The 11016-nt window shown below is 45.7% G+C and overlaps 1 protein-coding gene and 1 pseudogene across 1 annotated transcript in view; both read left to right on the top strand.

Annotated features, from left to right (window-relative positions):
* LOC141290255 (interferon-induced very large GTPase 1-like) overlaps positions 1 to 11016 on the top strand; it is a 453394-nt gene that overhangs the window by 264564 nt on the left and 177814 nt on the right. The gene's annotated exons all lie outside the window — the stretch shown is intronic.
* On the top strand, positions 3651 to 7401 carry LOC141342072 (E3 ubiquitin-protein ligase TRIM47-like; annotated as a pseudogene).

Genomic DNA, 11016 nt, shown 5'->3' with positions numbered 1-11016 from the left:
CAACTCTTTAGCAAATGATTTGGAAACATTAGGAATTCAAACTTCTTCTTTAGCTTGCAAAAGGTGCTTGCAATATATGTGTTCCTCTCATGTGGTGAAATAACTGTTGAAACTGCTATGTATACGTGCTACCTACCATGTTTCCTAGTTGAAAATATTTGATCTTACTTCCTCGTTAGGAGATGCATTTTGTAACAAAGTTGCAAAATGGAACTTCTAAAAGATCAATGGTTATATTTTATCTCTCCCCTCCACTGTATAAAAGTGTCATAATGACTAAGCTTAAAATAGACTTGCTTGCTCTTGAAGATTTTGTATTTCAACTTTTGGCAGTCTGGGCTAACGAAGTACGACAAAAGTATGACAAAAGTCGTACACATCCTGTGGTTAGATTGTCATAGAAACTGAGGCCCCTACTTGCAAAATGGTTAAGTTGGTGTGTGGGTGTTTTACAAAGATGGTCAGGAAAGGAAGAGACTTTTAAAATGTTGAATCCAGACTATATAATGGCAAATCAAAATATATATATATATTTTTTGCCACACCTTGGGTGCAGACTTTCTCGCTGTTATTTTTGATTTATTACTTATGAGTTATTGTTTTAATAAAGCGAAACCATTTGATGCATTTAAACATCTCATAAAACGACTCTCTGAGTGATTTATTCATCGTAACTTATTATCTGAACCTGAAAAAAGACTTCTATCGAGTCCTAGTCTGGACCTGACTGAGCGGGTGAGGACATTGCAGAGGATTTCTGAACAGCAGAACAGAAAGGGCAAATATCCCTGAAATGGAATTGGCTTTTTTGGCATTGTGGAAATGTGTTTTAGTTGGTTTTGATCAGGGTTCCTCAAATCTTGCTCTGGAGGGCCAATGCACTGCAGAGTTTAGCTCCAGCCCTGATCAAACTCACCTAATGCCGAGTTCAGACTGCATGATTTTAGCCCCAATTTTGACTCGCCGACAGGTTTTGAGAAATCACCGACAAATGCCCGAAATCACAGGCAAATCGGTGCTCGTTCATGTGAGTGACAATCACACAGTGTGAACTATCAAAGACGCGATCTGAGAGAATCGCAGACGTGTCGCCGACACCCGTGAGATATTTGGCATGCTAAATATCTGGACCTGTCGGCGATTCAAAATCATGCCGTGTGAAAGGTGATCTGACTGAAAATAACATTGGCGATTACCTACAGCCAATGAGACAGCAACAATGCAGGCCAGCGGGAAGTTGGGGGAGGAGTTACGAAGGTATAGACCACAATATCATCAAGAATAGCTTCGGCTTCTTTTCTTTCCGCTGCAAATGAGTGCACATGCAATTTGAATGACAAGCTTCTTGCGGGCTACCATTTTTTTTTTATAATAATACCAGTCTCACGTGAGAACTTGCACGCCTGACCTCGCATTGTTTCCATGTCACTTCTCGCGTGTGTTTGGTTGTGAGACGTAGTTTGCGGACCGGGACAAAGTCGGTGATTCTTCCTATTGTAAAGTCATGCAGTGTGAAACCCCCTGTCGCCGATCCATCGTGCAGTGTGAACACAGCAGCGACACGATTGCTTTGAAAATCGTGCAGTCTAAACTCGGCATAACTGTGATTTTCTAATGATCTTTGATACATTGATTACACTCTTAAAAATAAAGGTGCTTTAAAAGGTTCTTCAAGCGATGCCATAGAAAAAAGAACATTTTTAGTTTCACAAAGAACCATTCAATCAAATGTTCTTAAAAGAACCATCTCTTTCTTACCTTTTTACAATCTGAAGAGCTTTCTTTGGCCACAAAGAATCTTTTGTGAAACAGAAAGGTTCTTCAGATGTTAAAGGTTCTTTATGGAACCATTCAGACAGAAAAGGTTCTTCTGTGGCATTGTTAAGCACCTTTTTTTAAAGATTGTAGGGTTAGAGCTAAACTCTGCAGGAAAGTGGATCTTGTGGGTCAGATTTGAGGATCCCTGGTTTAGATCATCTGGAAAATAAGAAATACATCAACGGTCATGATTTCCACTTCATGTTACAGTAATAAAACCCCATAACAGGAATGGCCCACCTCCATGTTTGACAATGACGATGTGGTGTTCTGCTTCTACTTTGCCTTTTTCTTTCTTTCTTTTTATTTGATCCATGGGTCTAGAAAGTGCTCTGATCAAACATTTTATGATACTGTGCTTTTTTCAACACCCTCAAAGATTTTCTGGTACAGCACAGTTTCAGCTAAGGAATAGCCTAAGTCTGCCAACTGTGTCTATAGAAACTTCTTAATGTAGTCTTAGACTTTCTAATATAATAAAACTATTCTTCTCTATAGCATAGTGAGAACTCTGTTGACTTTACCATGTTTGCCACTCAACATCAGCACATGCATGAGCTAAATGTATGTATGGGTAACAGATTAAACAAATTTGTTTTTCATTATAGAGTTTCTTAAGGCTTAATGGCGTTTTAAGAAAATTTAGCTTTCCATAAAAATAAGTGACTTTAAACAGCAATGTTGAATAGGGGTTGAATAATTATGACATAGCTGTGTTATTAAAAAAAAATCCTATGACTCAAAAACATTACATTATATATTGACTTTTCATTTTTAATATGCCAGGAAACTGTTTTCCTTTTTTTTTTTTTTTGTGCAATTTGTATAAAGTCCTGAATCTTCAGAAAAGCTTGTAGTCTTTGGGCGTTGAATAATTTCGATTGCAACTGTATGACATACATCTTATTAATTTGATCAGAGATGACGTTTGCTTTTATACGATTGCCTTTACATTATTAAGTCAGCTGTCACTTTATTGTGGCGCAAAGTCCACTTGCACAGAGCTCTTGAGGCAGGTCTGCATGCAGAAAACAAAGACGCAGAACGCGTTGGTAAATCTCTCCAAATACAGGTGCGTCCAGAGTCACTTATGGGTTGTGAGTGTAGCCTGTTTTACTCTTTTCGGGGGGGTTGTTCAAACATTAACGCCCTTTTATGACTTTTAGTGTCTCGATGTTTGTTTTAGTTTCGGTTTTGCTGAATCCACCAAAACGAAAATTGATTAACTGTTATGTTTTGTTTGACCGATTGTTTTTAGCATTACGTTGTAGATTAATGCATATTTCTACATCACAATTTTAAACCAGCTGCATTTCGGCTCAGACCTCACACGTATGCGCTGTTTAGAGGTCGTAGACTTTTGTTAGATTAACAGGATGTGGAAACAATGTTTATCTGTGTCTAATCACAATACAGATTTAAGTATTTTAAGCAATATACGGTATGCTTAAAAGGATACTGGATATTATTACTGGATATTAGGAATTAATCTTAGCAACTGAACTTATCCATCTGGTTTTAATGATAGAACTTTAATAAATGGAACTAATACTAAAGCATTCATGTGTTAAAATGGTCATAAACATAAAAAAGTGGCTAATTCATAAAAGGTAAAACCTGTGTTGCACAGCAAACCAATGTACTAAAACTGAAAGCATGAATTTCATAAAACATGCCACTTGCTCATTTCAATCAAGTCAAAAATACAGTCGATCAAATATTTGAGAACCACAATAATCCCATCCAATGACTGATCCAAATGAACAAGAAACAGTGCACTTCTAAACTGATAAACTGTTGTGTTTTTTCTGTTTGTGTATTCATACAGTGAAATGGCAGAAGGTAGTATTTCAGTGGATGAGGATCAGTTCAGCTGTCCAGTTTGTCTGGATCTCCTGAAGGATCCAGTGACGTTTCCTTGTGGACACAGTTACTGTATGAACTGCATCTCAAAATGCTGGGATCAGGAAGATCAGAAGGGAATCTACAGCTGTCCTCAGTGCAGACAGACCTTTACACCAAGACCAGTTTTAAGCAAAAACGTGGTGTTTGCCGAAATGGTGGAAAAACTGAAGAGGACAAGACTCCAAGCTGCTTCTCCTGCAGTTCGTCACACTGGATCTGAAGATGTTCATTGCAACGCCTGCACTGAAATTAAACAGAAAGCACTGAAATCATGTCTGGAGTGTCTGAGCTCTTACTGTCAAACTCATCTTGAACAGCATGAGAATCTCTTCAGAGATAAACAACACAATCTGATGGACGCCACTGGACGCCTGCAGGAGATGATCTACCCTCAACATGATAAAATGCTGGAAATCTACTGCCGTACTGACCAGATGTGCATCTGCATGATGTGTTTGGTGGATGAACACAAAAATCATGACACTGTATCAACTGGAGCAGAACGGAAAGAGAAACAGGTACTGCTCCAAACTGGAGTTCATGAGTAATGCTTCATGTTGTTTCTCTGCTCATTTGTTATGTGAAAATGCAGTTTTGATCTGATGTTTTCTGCAGAGACATTTTGAGGAAATACAGAGGAAATTCCTGAAACTAATCCAGCAGAGAGAACAATGTTCAGCAGCTGAGAGAGGCTGTAAAGTCTCATAAGGTGAGTTTGGAGAAGAAGAGAAGTTTGAGATTCTCATACTTAAGTTTTTTATTCGCACTGAAGCTCACTGCTGCTGTTTGAGGTATCAGTACTAGTGAATGATCTAATTGTAATGTGTGTCCTATACAGCGCTCTGCTGCTCATCCGCTGCATTGAGAAACGTCGCTCTGAGGTGAAGCATCTGATCAGAGATCAGGAAAGAGCTGCAGTGAGTCGAGATGAAGAACAACTGGAGCTATTGGAAGGAGATTGATGAACTGAGGAAGAAAGATGCTGAGCTGAAGCAGCTTTCACAAACACAGGATCATGTTCACTTCCTCCAGGTATTTTCATTTATTAATTTCACATTTTTATTTAGCAGGTATAACAGAGAAAGATTTTCTCAAACATGCAGGATCGATGATGTTGACAAGCTTCTTTATTTACGGGGAGTTTGTGTTTTGTCTCTGTGTCTGTAGAGTTTGTCGTCTGTCTCTCTCTCTGAATCTACAGACGGCTTCACGGTCAGTTCTCATCTGTCTTTTGATGATATAGTAAAATCAGTCTCTCGACTCAGAGACTGTCATAGTTATGTCAGTTTATGTCTTTGGTTTCTCCCATTGTCTCCCCCTGTTGATCTGTCATTTGGTTTAGCCCTCGTCACCGTCATCTGTTACACCTGTGTTTTATTATCAGTCATCAATGTCACCTGTGTATATTGATTAGTTTGTCTTTAAGAGTCTGTCTTTGAGTTCAGTGTATTGTTGGTCCTTAACGTTTTGATGTGTGTGAAAGCTCTTCGTGTTCCTGCCTTGTTCCTCTTGGAGAATTATATTAAATATATTGTATTTGTGAATATCGTCTATCATCTCGTCTAGTCCTGCATACACCCCTGACAGAAGGACCGACCTAAACAGTTCCCCAGCGTGTTTCCCCTGCTTTATTTTTCGTTTTTCTCAGTGTTTATTTTTTGGTTTTTATCATGGACCCTGCTGTGAGCATCATTCTCCTGGAGCAGGGGGATCGCTCTCTCGAGGACTACACCAGAGACTTCGTCCACCTCGTGCCTTACACGCACTACCCGGACTACTGCCTCTGTACCTTTTTCCGTAAGGGACTGAACAACACCATCAAGAGGCAGTTGTCCGGGGAAGGTCCTCGAGAGAGCATCGCTGATTTCATCGTGTGGGTGCTGGTGTCCAGCAGATCTTCGTCGAACGCGGAGGATGACACCAGCCCCACACCTGACCCAGAACCCAGCCCAACATCACCCCGACAAGCGGAGTTGCAGCCAGAGCCCACCGACGATGGAGAGCCAGAGCCAAGAGCGACAGAGCCAGAGCCGGACACATCGGACCAGGTGCGAGAGCCGACTGCAACATCCGCGACGGTGGAGTATGACGTGGAGCAAGAGAGGGCTACAGAGAGCCCTGCCCACTGCACCACCACTGAGGGTGAGCTTGGACAAAATTCTGGGGATTTAATAGACTTTTTCTCGGATCTCGTCGAAGATAACTCTGGTAACTTAATTGACTTTGATATGGAAATATCCGTCTGTCCTGTCTGCCCGGAATTCCCACCCACCCACCCTCTGTCATCTGCTGCCATGTCTGTCTGGCCACCGCTGTCCCCTGACAGCCCCTCAGCTCACCCTCAGCCCAACATCTGTGCAGTGGGCTCGCCGCGGGGCTGCCAGTTTCCAACGGCGTCTCGGCTGGAGGATTCCTCAGCTCCGCCTCCAGCCTCCGAGTCCAGGACTCCGCCTCGGCCCTTCGACCCTGCGGTTCCACCACGGCTCTTGACGCCCTCCTCTCCACCGTCGCCCGTCGATCCACCAGCTCCACCGGGCTCCATCGTCTTTCCGGCTCCGCCCTGGTCAGTCGTCACCCCATCGGCTCCTCAGGACTCTGCTCCTCCGGCTGTGCCTCGTCGCGCCGTCCCACCGGCTCCTTGGGACTCCTCCTTCCTGCGGGCACAGCCTCCATCCTCTGTCGCTCTGGCTCCGCCGCGGATCTCCGGGACTCCGCCTCCGCCTCGGGCGCCAGAGTCTGTTCCACCTTGGCCCTCCGGATCCTCGGCGTCACCCCGGATCATCGGCTCTCCGTCTCCGCCTCGGGCTCCTCCTCCATCTGCTCCGCCTCTGTCGGTCGGCCCCATGGAGTCGGCGGTCCTCCCTCCACCATGGCTCCTCCCTCCGTCGGCTCCACCGTGGGCCGTCATCATGGCTGTGGTCTGGGTCCTGTGGTTTTCCTCCTGCTTCAGGCCCCTCCTGTGTCTTCCCTGGCTCCTCCCTCCGTCGTCGCCCCCATGGACTGTTTTCTGTGTTACCTGGACTCTTGTTTTGGTCCCCCTCCCGGGGTTGCGTCCTCCACCTAAGCCTCCTCCATGGACTCTGTTTTTCAGTTTTGCTGCCCCTCTAGTCTGTTTTCTGTTTCTGTTTTGTACGGCGCGAGGACGCGCCTTTGCGGAGGGGGGCGTAATGTCATAGTTATGTCAGTTTATGTCTTTGGTTTCTCCCATTGTCTCCCCCTGTTGATCTGTCATTTGGTTTAGCCCTCGTCACCGTCATCTGTTACACCTGTGTTTTATTATCAGTCATCAATGTCACCTGTGTATCTTGATTAGTTTGTCTTTAAGAGTCTGTCTTTGAGTTCAGTGTATTGTCGGTCCTTAACGTTTTGATGTGTGTGAAAGCTCTTCGTGTTCCTGCCTTGTTCCTCTTGGAAAATTATATTAAATATATTGTATTTGTGAATATCGTCTATCATCTCGTCTAGTCCTGCATACACCCCTGACAGAGACAAACTGTAGCAGTTTTGCACAGATGACATACAGAACATATCTAAAAGAGGTAAATACTGATTTATTTTGAGGAATATGTTAATTTTAATTTCCCCATGACATGAGAATTAAACAGCAGATGTGTTTTGCAGTGAAAATTGTCCAGGTCATTCTGACTCCAGAATATGAGACCCAAGAAGAGTTTCTAGACTGTGAGTTGCTCTGAATAATGAACACAAATCTAAAATCTAGTCTAGTGGTGTTTAGTCTTTTACACTTAATTTGTGTAATTCAGTTCAAGGCTGATTTCTGAAAACACGTGGTGCTGTAACAAATAATGTATTAGTTGCATCTGAGACTGAATGAAAAAAAAAATAATTAGTGATAGATGCATTAGACCAGTGGTTCCCATGCAACCATGTTCATGGACGACCCCCAACACTGCACATTTTGCATCTCTCCTTTGTCTGACACACCCATTTCAAGTAATGGAGTCTGTACTAATGAGATGATGAATCAGGTGTGTTTGATTAAGCAGACATGAAAAACATGCAGTGTTGGGGGCCTCCAGGAACGTGGTTGGGAACCACTGCATTAAACAATTTAAAATACAAACCTTAGTGCAATAACAACTAAACAGAATATATGCGGATTGACAAGAAATGTAGGTTTACATTTTACATTAACCATATTTGTCACTTTAGCATACAGTAATAAATAACAGTAACACATTCATATGAGGTGAGACATTGTTACCTGTTAAATAATTAGTTTATACATACCGTCATTGTACCCAATGTTTAGCATGAATTTGTTTCCTCACTTAAATAATTATTAATAATCTTATATATATAAATAATCTTGAATAATTATGTGTTTATCTGAATCAGATTCTCATCCAGTGATGTTCACAGCTGAGGAGCCCTCATTCATTTCCGACCTCCAACCCCTTCCTGTAAGCCTTCCATTTAAGCCAAGGGGGTGCAAACCCCTAGCCCCCACCCCCAAAATCCCTGTTCCTGCAAGTATATTTCAGGTGCAGAGGACAAAAACACCACGGGCAAGCATGTTTAACGCGGGGGTGCCCAAACCAATGGCCCCCACAAGTCTATTTCAGCCTCCCAACCAACAGCGCCTGCACCTGTAAGCCTATTTCAGCCTCCCAAAACACCATTGCCTGCCAAAATAAGCCTATTTCAGCCTCCCAAACCACCATTGCCTGTCCCCATAAGCCTATTTCAGCCTCCCAACAAACAGCGCCTGCCCCTGTAAGCCTATTTCAGCCTCCCAACCAACAGCGCCTGCGCCTGTAAGCCTATTTCAGCCTCCCAAACCACCATTGCCTGCCCCATAAGCCTATTTCAGCCTCCCAAACCACCATTGCCTGTCCCCATAAGCCTATTTCAGCCTCCCAACCAACAGCGCCTGCCCCTGTAAGCCTATTTCAGCCTCCCAAACCACCATTGCCTGCCCCCATAAGCCTATTTCAGCCTCCCAAACCAACAGCGCCTGCCCCTGTAAGCCTATTTCAGCCTCCCAAACCACCATTGCCTGCCCCCATAAGCCTATTTCAGCCTCCCAAACCAACAGCACCTGCCCCTGTAAGCCTATTTCAGCCTCCCAAACCACCATTGCCTGCCAAAATAAGCCTATTTCAGCCTTCCAAACCAACAGCGCCTGCCCCTGTAAGCCTATTTCAGCCTCCCAAACCACCATTGCCTGCCCCCATAAGCCTATTTCAGCCTTCCAAACCAACAGCGCCTGCCCCTGTAAGCCTATTTCAGCCTCCCAAACCAACAGCGCCTGCCCTTGTAAGCCTATTTCAGCCTCCCAAACCACCAGCACCTGCCCCATAAGCCTATTTCAGCCTCCCAAACCAACAGCGCCTGCCCCTTTAAGCCTATTTCAGCCTCCCAAACCACCAGCACCTGCCCCATAAGCCTATTTCAGCCTCCCAAACCACCATTGCCTGCCCCCATAAGCCTATTTCAGCCTCCCAAACCAACAGTGCCTGCCCCTGTAAGCCTATTTCAGCCTCCCAAACCACCATTGCCTGTCCCCATAAGCCTACTTCAGCCTCCCAAACCAACAGCGCCTGCCCTTGTAAGCCTATTTCAGCCTCTCAAACCACCATTGCCTGCCCCATAAGCCTATTTCAGCCTCCCAAACCACCAGCGCCTGCCCCTGTAAGCCTATTTCAGCCTCCCAAACCACCAGCACCTTCCCCATAAGCCTATTTCAGCCTCCCAAACCACCAGCGCCTGTCCCCATAAGCCTATTTCAGCCTCCCAAACCAACAGCGCCTGCCCCTGTAAGCCTATTTCAGCCTCCCAAACCACCATTGCCTGCCCCCATAAGCCTATTTTAGCCTCCCAAACCACCAGCGCCTGTCCCCATAAGCCTATTTCAGCCTCCCAAACCAACAGCGCCTGCCCCTGTAAGCCTATTTCAGCCTCCCAAACCACCATTGCCTGTCCCCATAAGCCTATTTCAGCCTCCCAACCAACGGCGCCTGCCCCTGTAAGCCTATTTCAGCCTCCCAAACCACCATTGCCTGCCCCCATAAGCCTATTTCAGCCTCCCAAACCACCATTGCCTGTCCCCATAAGCCTATTTCAGCCTCCCAACCAACAGCGCCTGCCCCTGTAAGCCTATTTCAGCCTCCCAACCAACAGCGCCTGCGCCTGTAAGCCTATTTCAGCCTCCCAAACCACCATTGCCTGCCCCATAAGCCTATTTCAGCCTCCCAAACCACCATTGCCTGTCCCCATAAGCCTATTTCAGCCTCCCAACCAACAGCGCCTGCCCCTGTAAGCCTATTTCAGCCTCCCAAACCACCATTGCCTGCCCCCATAAGCCTATTTCAGCCTCCCAAACCAACAGCGCCTGCCCCTGTAAGCCTATTTCAGCCTCCCAAACCACCATTGCCTGCCCCCATAAGCCTATTTCAGCCTCCCAAACCAACAGCGCCTGCCCCTGTAAGCCTATTTCAGCCTCCCAAACCACCATTGCCTGCCCCCATAAGCCTATTTCAGCCTTCCAAACCAACAGTGCCTGCCCCTGTAAGCCTATTTCAGCCTCCCAAACCAACAGCGCCTGCCCTTGTAAGCCTATTTCAGCCTCCCAAACCACCAGCACCTGCCCCATAAGCCTATTTCAGCCTCCCAAACCAACAGCGCCTGCCCCTATAAGCCTATTTCAGCCTCCCAAACCACCAGCACCTGCCCCATAAGCCTATTTCAGCCTCCCAAACCACCATTGCCTGCCCCCATAAGCCTATTTCAGCCTCCCAAACCAACAGTGCCTGCCCCTGTAAGCCTATTTCAGCCTCCCAAACCACCATTGCCTGTCCCCATAAGCCTACTTCAGCCTCCCAAACCAACAGCGCCTGCTCTCGTAAGCCTATTTCAGCCTCCCAAACCACCATTGCCTGCCCCATAAGCCTATTTCAGCCTCCCAAACCACCAGCGCCTGCCCCTGTAAGCCTATTTCAGCCTCCCAAACCACCAGCACCTTCCCCATAAGCCTATTTCAGCCTCCCAAACCACCAGCGCCTGTCCCCATAAGCCTATTTCAGCCTCCCAAACCAACAGCGCCTGCCCCTGTAAGCCTATTTCAGCCTCCCAAACCACCATTGCCTGCCCCCATAAGCCTATTTCAGCCTCCCAAACCACCAGCACCTGCCCCATAAGCCTATTTCAGCCTCCCAAACCACCAGCGCCTGTCCCCATAAGCCTATTTCAGCCTCCCAAACCAACAGCGCCTACCCTTGTAAGCCTATTTCAGCCTCCCAAACCACCAGCACCTGCCCCATAAGCCTATTT

The sequence above is a fragment of the Garra rufa genome, chromosome 1 (assembly GCF_049309525.1).
Source record: "Garra rufa chromosome 1, GarRuf1.0, whole genome shotgun sequence".
Taxonomy (NCBI): domain Eukaryota; kingdom Metazoa; phylum Chordata; class Actinopteri; order Cypriniformes; family Cyprinidae; genus Garra; species Garra rufa.
The sequence above is the reverse complement of the archived record's forward strand: the minus strand, read 5'-3'. Positions and strand labels throughout refer to the sequence as shown.